Genomic DNA, 10,811 nt, shown 5'->3' with positions numbered 1-10,811 from the left:
GCTCTTCAATCAAGATTGACTGATTTCAAGGCTTCAGCCAGCCTATGGTGGGAGCTCGGTGGCAGTCCCAATTTTAACTTCGAGGAACTCGGCAGTACCCTCACTGTCGTTCTTGATCTGAGAGGCTCGACAGTGACTTTTCATTCAAGATGGACTGATTTTAAGGCTTCAGCCAGCCTATGGTGGGAGCTCGACGACAGTCCCAATTTTGACTTTGAGGAACTCGGTGGTACCCTCACTGTCGTTCTTGATCTGAGAGGCCCGACGGCGGCTCTTCAATCAAGATGAGTATTGACGTCCTTTATAAAGGTGGACCTCGAACCTTTGATGGATGCTCGATGACGCTCCCTTTTTTTTTCTTGAGGTACTCGACGGTGCCCTCGTGGTTGATTAATGATTTGAGAGGCTCAACGGCAGCTCTCGACTTGGATGATATTTGATGTCCTTTGAAGGTTGGATGATTGTTGATGTCCTTTGAAGGAGGACCTTTGAAATCTTGGGTGGATACTCGACGGTGATCCTTCTTCGATTTGAGGTACTCGACGGTACTCTCATTGTTGACTTGTGATGGAAACTGCCCCAAGGAGGATGGGCATGATATACTTGATGTGCCCCTATGTTGGTGGGTAGAGAAAATAGATGGATGACAGGGATTCTAGTGTTGCCCTTGCCTTGTGAGTATTGTGATGCCTCTCCAGGCTTTTGCTTGTGATAGAGTTTTTTTTTTCTTTTCTGAAATTCATTTTTGTTTAGCTTCGACTCTTTCATGTTTGAAGCTTTCCTTTTTCTACTATTTTTCTAAATGCTTTGGCTTTTTCAACATTTACGAAGCTTGCCTTTTTCTATTTTATCTTGTGTTGTCATCAATGGTGGAGGGATCCCATCTCATGATGATGTTATTTGCTGAATCTTTATTAATGAGTATTATTTCGGAAGCCATTCCTGGCTTTGGTAGGAAAACATTCCTGGTCTTGGCATTTTTATGGATCATCATTCGGTTGAGAAGTGAAGCGCGATGGCCTCTTTCTGCTTATGGGTTTGCTTATTTGGTCGATTCCATTCTATTCCACTGTTGATTTGTCTTTACTTAGTGGGCACATAGAATACTTGGGGTTGCCATTTGACACCACTTCGGCTCATGCTTGGCTATTGAGCTTTTACGAGTGTTTTGTCCTGATGACTCCTTCTGACCCATAGCAAGTAGAATGCATGGATGCATAGATGCAATAAAAATGCAAGACAGGAATGATTTTATTATTTATTCTTTTTTTGTGTAATGCCCTTCCATATGCCCCTACCTCAAATGCATGTGATGCAGTTTATGCTCATGTGTTTAGTCTTAAACATGCAATTCAATTTTTTTTAATATCGGAAAATTAACCTGTGCGCGTTAAGGTTAATGTTGACGATTCCTTTTTATCAATGTCGTTTGTGATTATTGCCGGGATATGTTCTTTTGAACTCAAGGTTTCAATGGCTCCTCAATTATCAGTGTGTAGTCAAACGTCTCTAAACTCTATTCAGGGACATCTTAGCCTTCCCTCTGTGAGTATTCACTGTACATTTTCCATGTATCTTTTCAGTACCATTTTAATGCCATAAAGGTCAAGAGAAAAGAAGAAAAGGGATGTTTGTATTTTTTTAAAAGGTTGTTAGAAGGGATTTTTTTTTCATAAGGGTTTTTTTAAAAGAATGGCTAGCCAAGGTGGGCTTTAGTGTTTATGGCTATTAAACTAAGCATATTTTCTACAAAGAAGCTATCATTGTGTTTTAGCCTTTTTGGAAAGTGGAGTGATGACTCGGGGTCGTACTCTGATTGGATGATTCCTCTGAGCTGTCTTTCAATTTTCAACTCAGGCTGCTGCTTTAACGTCCTAACTTTTGCCTAGGTCACTTGAGATGTGTTACCTAGCAGACATTTTTTCTTTTGATTTTTCTTTTTCCTAGTGGATTTCCTGCCGGGCCTTCATTTTTTTTGCAGCACTCGTGAGATATGGGATGTCTTTATTTTATCAAACCGTAGTCATGTTTAAATTCACGTGATTACTTCTCTCCTACCCTTTCCATGCTATTGTTCGAATAACATTTCTAAGGAAAATAAGCTTTGTTTATTTGAGGTTAGTGGATGAATATTTAAAGGGAGAAAAGAAATGAAGGAGTGTTATGGCATTTAAAACAGTACTTCCAATTTACACGTGCCCCTTTAGCAAAGCTTGGAGGCCCGGGCATGCCCCGAGTTCGTGATTCGTACACAGAGAGATAGACGAAAGTTGCCCCCTAGAGAGCCATGGTTGATGATTGGTCAAACTACTTTAAGAACACATTTCCCCTTGCTTGAACGTTGATGTTTTGAATTTGGAGTGAAACCTTTATGAATTCTTACTTTCTAAAGGGAATACTCGAGCCGCCTTTCGGTTTTCAACTCAGAAAGGCATTTTTTTAATTTTTATATATCCCTAACTTTTGCATAGGATGTATCTTATCGGGATTTTGATTCTTTTTTTTTCTTCACCCTAATTTTTGCCTAGGATGCCCTTTACGGGTTTTCATCCTAGCGGGTTTTTGTCGTGCAATGTCTTTATTCCTCAATTGGGTTTTGTCTTGTAATTCCCTAGAAGCAAGGATTCGTCCATTCTTGATCATTCCTCCTATCCTAGCAATTGTCATTTCGTCATGGGAAAGTCTCGCTGTTTGAATTGTCGATTTGGGTCGGTGATGCCCCCAATTACTGATAAGTGTTTCCCGATTTGATGTGTTAGGTTCACATTTGATTACAGTAATTTTTATTATCCGGCTAACACGCACAAATTAGATTTTCCTTTTTATTCTTATTTATTATTTACAAGGAAGGCGTGTTATCTATATGAAACGTAAAATAGGATGCAAAGACACATGAGAAATTCAACGGATATCATTCTCATTGATTTTTGTTTAGAGAACATTCTTTGCATACTATATGTGCCTTCCATTTCTAATGAATGTATGCTAATGCACTATCCTAGGAGATGCATGATATTTATTTTCTACCTAAATTTTATTATGTTTTTGACTAAGGGTTATGATGCATGATTTTTTTTTGCTATACTTTTTTTTGTTTTTTTTGAAATAAAATAATCTATATTATGCTTTAGAGTTAGGGTATACAGAAGAGCGTTAGTTTTTTTTTATTGATATCTGTTTGTTTGTCTATAATTCCTTTCTATTTGAAATGATTAGAGAGAGAACACAACAAATGCAACACACATATGCTCAAACAAATATACACCGCGGACAGTCACGTTCAAATCCTTGGTCTGTGGTTCCTATAAGAAAAGTGCATTGTATAGGGAGGTTCTAATCTCACCGGTCTTTAAGGCTCCCAAGGTGCCCCCATTATAGGGACCCAGTATCTCTGTCACCATCACCTGGCAAACTCTAAGGTTTGTCGCAGTATTTCAGGCTAGAGTAACCGGTTATCACCTTGAGTATGATTTCCGACAAGGCTCGCAGGCTCCAAGGCCAAACTTGGGCCGGTCGTACGTCAACCACTCCCTATGTTTAATACCCTTATGCCCCCGGGTGTAGGGAGAACTATTGTGTGCAAAGGTTTGTGTACATATTTTTATTCAAACAGATGCAGAATTTAAACAGGCAAATAGATATTAAAGCCAAACAAATAAAGAAAACAAAGTAAAGGAGAAAAATATTTAAATTATTATTTTTATTTTATTAACTTCATCAATCAAATGGGCCTGACCCTCTTTAAACGTCCCGAGTGGAGTCGCCATCTATCGCAACCCGAAAATTTCCGATCTTGCAACCTATTCTTTAAACATCCTTTTGAAAGTCTCATCAATTAAGGAATGCCCGGACACCAGACTAATCCTTAATCAATGGTTTTGAAAATAGGTTCTAAGGAGTCGCCACCAATGTTTTACTCAAAACATTGGAAAAAGAAAAGGTTTTTTAAAGTCCAATAATGACCTGAATAACCAGAATTGGGTTCAGGGGTCGGTTACGTGTAGGGAAGGTATTAAGCACCTCTACAACACCCTTAATTGGTACCCTATGACAAAGTTAACATTATAAATAATAATAATATAAATATTAAATCCCCTTTTATTGATGATTATTTACATGCTTGAAATTTAAATTAAACAATTAACTCTAAAATATCTACATGATTGTTTTTATTATAACAATATTTATCAAAAATAAGAAATAAAAGAGAGAGAAGAAGATTAATTGAAATACCTCGTAGCAAGCTTTGTTAAATCTTCCGATATGGAAATTCTAGGTGCTTTGTGACAACCTTTCACACTACACAAATACCTCACAAATCTCAAGAAATACAATAGGAGGGAGAGAAAGAGAAATTTCGAGCTCTGAGGAGTCTTGGACGAAATTTTTGAGGCCCTAAGAACTGTGCCCAAGCTGTCTATTTATAGGCATCAAAAGGGTGCCAGAATGGCCCGTTCCAAATCCAAAATGGCCCGTTCTGGATCCGAACATTATGTGTGAAATTCTTACCCTGGAACGGCCCGTTCCAGAGGTGAATTTAACACATAATTGTTGTGCTGGAACGACCCGTTCCAAATTAAGATTTGAGGCCTTTTTTGTCACTTGAAACGGCCCGTTCGTATTTGGGAATGGCCCGTTCCAAACTTAGGTTTTAGCCTTTTTTAAGACATTGGAACGGCTCGTTCCAATTGAGGAACGACCCGTTCCAAATTAGGGTTTTAGGCCCTTTTTGTAAATTTGAACAGCCCGTTCCAGTTTTGGAACAGCCCGTTCTGGGCTACTAAAACCCGCTTATTTGGGCTTTTAGCCTTCTGATGTCATGTCCTATTATTTCCATGCTTGGGAGCTCGTTTTCTTTGATGATAGACGTCCATTTCTTTGTTTGTATGCCCCACGGACGAAATTGGGTGTTTACAATCTCTATTACCAAAACACCTCAAGTTGCTAACAATCAACTTAGATCATAACTTATTCACAATTGCTCTCTAACATAATTTTCCTTTCCTAAACATTGATATAGGTACCTCAAACCATTCCTAAGATTAAACACTTAATGGATAAAGCAGTTCACCATCACCACACACAAATTGTCTTTTCCTAGCTTAATCTTTTATGACCTCAAGTGGTCTAAACACAATATATATAAGTTAAGACAATTATCTACAACTTCTATCTTTACCTAAAATTTTATTTTACCATCTACTATTTTTTAAAAATGACAAAACTACAATATGTCAATCTAAATCTAATAGTTTGACCTCTACTTTCTAATTTGATCATAACTTGAGTGCTAGACTTCCTTTTTTGGGTGATTCCAATGCCATTGGAAAGATAACATCTAGGGATACAATTCTTATGACGATCACAAAACTTGATTCTTATGTTATCATGCCTGATGTGGCATTTTTTATGCCCAACATAGAGAGGTTAGAAACCTTTTTGTAGCACCTAAACATAGCGCGACTAAGTCCACGCCTAACAATAAACTTACATAAAAACTATAGCAAAGGGTGCTTAGCGAGGCCCATTTGATGCCCAACTCAATAAGAATAGGGAACACTACCAATTATCACATCTAGGTTAACACTAGTTCATGAAATTCCTATAGAATGTGCAAAAATCGCACAAAATTGGTACTTCTCATTCACTCCAATCGATGAAAACATCAATTAGAGCCTAAAATTACTTTATCATTCCATCAATTACCCAAATCCAACATCAATTTCACATATTCATGTAATTAACACCAATCTTCACTTTTCTTTATAAATTAAGAGTTTTCTATAAGAATTACAAGCACTCACAAAATCCCAAACAATTAAAATTACACACAATTCGCTACACATACAACATAATTATCGTTTGCAAGGCACATACAAATTGTATGAAATACAGATTCACAACAAACAAGCCGTGATTGGGATTTATCCTTTAGACAACACATTAATAGACAAGAGATTGGGGGTCAATCTCTCTACCCAACAAATAATCCACACTAAGAATGAGATTACTTACTCCCCTTTACTTCAATGAAATTAAGCTTCCGGGGTAATCACCCTTTTATTCTCCAAGCATTTCCTCTATTTTAGAGAGAAGAACATAAGTGTACAAAAAAACCGTAAAACTTACTAAATGTCAAACCTCCCCTTTTAAACCAAACACCTTTCCCCTTTCCTTTTAATAACTTAAAACATAAATAAAATAAAACCATAATATAACATATTTTCCAAATATATATAATTAAAGAAATAATTTCACAACTTTCCTTAATTAATTAAAGCATATATAATTGAATAAAGATATTTCAATTACTTTCAAAATCCACTTAATTAATTAAAACTCTTTTATTATTTATTTTAGAAAAACATGAAGAGTTACATGATAGTACATTTTGGGAAGCAACTTTGTATGCATTTATTTGTCCTTTTTGACCTTTGTATGTGTCTTATATTTACGTTTTGGCTTAGATTTATGATAAAGGTATTATTTGATGATTGTTGTAATTTTTACTCAATTTTTGGATTTTTACCCACTTTTACACTATGTTCTTGTGCATGCCATATCTAGAGATCCTCATATCCGATTTGGATGTTCTTGGTGTCTATGAAAAGATAAAAGAGAGTTCTACAACTTCTCTACTGGAATCAAAGGCCAGTTCAGTTGTTAAAGGACCCAAAATTGCGTTAGGATTTTTTTACTAATGTAATTAGTTGATTTAGTGGGTTAGGCCTTTAATTACTTAGATTAGGCTCACTATATTTCTCTATTAATAGGTGTTGTAAGACTTGTTGTACACACTTTATTACTCATTTTTTAGATTTCAAATTTCTTGCTCTAGAAACTTCTCTCATTTTTCTCTAAACTCTCTTCTTTTCTCTCTCACGAATTTCTCTCTATTTTGGCCAAGACTTTTCATCTTCTCTCCAAATAGATTTGTGCGTTGACAATGATGGAGATGCATGGCTAAGTTCTCTTAATCAATTCAAATTTTTGATTATGCATAAAATCCTCTAAAATCTAAATTCCTTTCTTCTCTCTTTTATGTTCTTCAATTAATTTCAAATTAAATTCATGATTATGGATTTTAATTTTTATTAATTCAAGAACAAAATTAATTCAAATTAATTTTAGAGTACCGAATTGGATTCAATTCGGATCGGAACAATACGAAACAGATTTGTCTTCGTATGGTTTTCATAGAGCACAATTGCATTCTTCGTTCTTTAATTTGAATTAAATATTAAATGTTGGAATTTAGATTATATTTTTTTATTGCAATAATCAAAACTTAAATTGATGTTTTTTTTCTGATTGGATTTTAAAATTTGTGATTATGTAGAGTTTAAATTTCAGTTTCATAATTACTGCACATAAAGTATTTGATAAAAATCCCCCTCTCTAATTGATAAAATTCAAGTTTCTATGAATTGTGTCCTTTGTGGAGATGACTTAGGTTGTTCCCCATACTAAAAATAGTTTTCTGAGGGGAAACCTAGTTCTATTAGATAGCATTTGACATCGTTATCATTACATAACTTGCTGATGAATATATGATCATGATATGAGACAATCGATTTAGGGATGCCGTGTAAACAACAAATCTCAATGTTGAATCATCTGGCGAGACTCTCAATGATGAATTTGGTGGGAAAGGTGATGAAATATGAGAACTTTTTCAATCAATCAATCTCACCCATATGATAGAATGGCCGACATTCTTGGAAAGATGGGTAATGAAGTCCACACCCAAAGCTACCCACACTTGATTCAGGATGAGTGATAAACCAAATTTTGTATATCTTTCTACAAATTGTTTTTGGTTTATTTGACTTTTATTAGTATCATATTATGATATATTAGCTTTGATTTGTTCTAGTAAGTCATTTTGGTCTTAGTTGTAAATTCAAGTAATTTTCGTAATTTTTTCCTGTTTTATCATTGTTTCTTGTGTAGGCCATATCTAGAGCTCCCAACATTAGATTTGAGCATTCTTGGTGTCCCTAAAAAGGTAAGAGAGAGTTCTACAACTTCTCTATTGGGAGTAAAGGCCAATTTGAACATTAAGTGATTCAAACTTGAGTTACAAAGTTGTAGCCTTGCACAATGTTTTCTTTTTGTTTTTAGCTTGTAATGTTAGGACTTCTTTAGTGATGTAATTGTTGAGCTTAGGGGAGCCTGAAATTGATGAGATCAAGATCATCTCTGAAGCTTAAAAGAGTTTTGATGATCACAAATGTGTGTCAAGGACAACAACAACTTAGAAGGCAAAAACAAAGTCAAAGAAAATTGCTATGTAATAGGAATTAGTGTATAAATTGTTTTGAATGATTTTATTTGTTGTGTGTGCTGTGTGCATAAGCTAAATCTATATCTAAACTAATTAGAGAGTGTATGATGATGAGTTAAAGGGACTAAAAAGATATTTTGAGACTTAAAACGAAGTTTTGAAAACTAACTCAAAATAATCGATTATCATTAAATATAATCGATTATTCCAGCAACAAGCAAAATGGGATGCCTTGCTGCAATAATCGATTATCTAGCAAAATAATCGATTATATTGTTATTGGTTTGTTTCCAGAAAACCTGAAGAACAAAATAATCGATTATTCTTTAAAATAATCAATTATTTGGTTCTGAAACTTTTATAAATAGTTTGAACATTTTGAAACTTAAGAACAGAGTTAGAACTGAGAATCAAATTAAAAAAAGCGTTTTTGTGAAGTCTTTGTGACAATCTTGGAGAGTTTTCTTTGTGAATCCAAGAAGAAAAACGTTTGTGAAAAACTTTAGATCATCATCATCATCACATTCTTGAAAGGGGAAGATTAAGATTTGCTTCTGAGTTCCAGGTGAATTCGTTCCTTAATTCTTTGTGAATAATTGTAAAATCTTGAGAAGGTTTCTCAAGTGGTAAGGATTCTTGTAGTGGGTTTCTACAAGAGGTGCTTTCTTGGGGTCAAGAAAGTGGTTATCTTGAATGTAGAAATATATGCATGTGTGGTGTGCTTGTAAACCTTCTTCATTAAGATAGTGGAACAAATCTTGATCAGGTTCTGATTGAGGACTGGATGTAGGTCACATGTGGAGTGGCTGAACCAGGATAAAAGACTTGTGCAATCTTCTTCTACCCTTATCTTTTACTTTGAGTAATATCTTGATTGTTCATTAAAGAAGATGATTCTTGATTAGTATGTGTGCATGAATGATGTTGGTTTAAACTGAATAAAAGCATTACATATTGGTGTTAACTTTGAACCTCATTATTTTGTAATCAAGAAAGCATATAGAATTCATTCTTCTATAACAAGTCTATAAAGAAGCTTCATTGAAAATTCAGTCTTAGAAAAGTTTAAGTGAAATAAAGATCCTAAATACTCTGAAATTTTTAAAGTGTCATAGAATCCAATTCACCCCCTCCCTCTTGGATTGTGCCATTCTTTTCTAACAGTAATTAGTTGATAGTGGGTTGGACCTTGTAAATATTCTGATCAGGCCCACTATATTTCTCTATTAATAGGTGTTGCAAGACTTGTTATGTACATTTTACACTCATTTTTCAGATTTTAGAGTTGTTTCTTCTACAAGTTTCTCTAAATTGTTTCCCTCTCTCTCTCTTGGATCTTCTCTCTTGCTTACATGAATCGGATTGTTTCATAATAATTATGATGCATGGCTAGTTTGTTAATCATTTCTAAGTTTCAAGAACTACGATAAAATTCGAGTTCCCAATCTTTTTACTGAACGAATTCTCTTTCTCTCTTCTTCTTTACTTTAGTTTTTTCTTTATTTTTCATGATGGTGAATTTTGTTTTGGATCTAGAATAGAGATTGAATATTAATTTACATCTAAATTTATATTTAGATTTAGACCTAAAATAACCTAAATTGCCTAATTCAACCATTCACTATTCTTGAATTTTATTAAAATTGTGAGATTGTGATTGCGTTTCATGTTTTGATGGAATTCATAAATCTAGATTTAGATTTACATTTTTGATCAAATTCATGTTAAATTAGGTTGATCGAGAATTTAGATTTATTGTTGAACTATGAAAATTTTATCGTATGGATTGAAACCTTGAATCAATATTTCTCTGATTGAATTTTCGATTCTTAATTATCTATTTTATTGATTAAATACTGTGTTGAAATATTAAGAATTCGCTTGCTAATTTTGTTATTAAATACGAATTAAATGTGCTTGTGTCTTCAGAAGAATGACCTAAGTTGTTCCCTGTATTGCAAATTTTTAGGAGAAATCTAGTTTACCTTTGATAGTGACTCGACAACGTATCAAAAAGCAAGGGCCTTGACATATCGTCTTTCTCAAAACTTGCACAATATGTCAACAACATAAGTATTCTCCAACTATGTCTTGACATATCATCTAGTTGGTGAATTATTTTTTGACATATCATGTAGGTTTAGATAAAGACGATAACATCATAGTGGAGTTGGTTCCACGAAAAAGACGCATCAAGGCGAGCTATGGTTGCTTGTGAGCTAGACTAGTTATTGCTATGAATACTAAGATACCTAATAAGAAGCTTTGGTCGTAGATGAGTGGCTTTTGAAAAAAAGATTTTACTTCTAAACATAATAAGACCATGTTGAATATGAAATGAAGGATTTGACCTTTTTCTATGTCTTGCACGAGTTAAATGCCTTTTGGATGGGGTTGATAAAAGTGGCATAGCTCTATGGTAAGGGATGAAATAATGGAAGAAACAACCAAGAATGCAGATGTTGTTAAGTCAAAACATATTTGTTGCAGTGAGATAAAATTTCTGCAACTTTGTTTTCATTTC

The sequence above is a fragment of the Cajanus cajan genome, chromosome 4 (assembly GCF_000230855.2).
Source record: "Cajanus cajan strain Asha chromosome 4, NIPB_CcT2T_4, whole genome shotgun sequence".
NCBI classification, from domain to species: domain Eukaryota; kingdom Viridiplantae; phylum Streptophyta; class Magnoliopsida; order Fabales; family Fabaceae; genus Cajanus; species Cajanus cajan.
Note: the sequence above shows the minus strand (reverse complement) of the source record.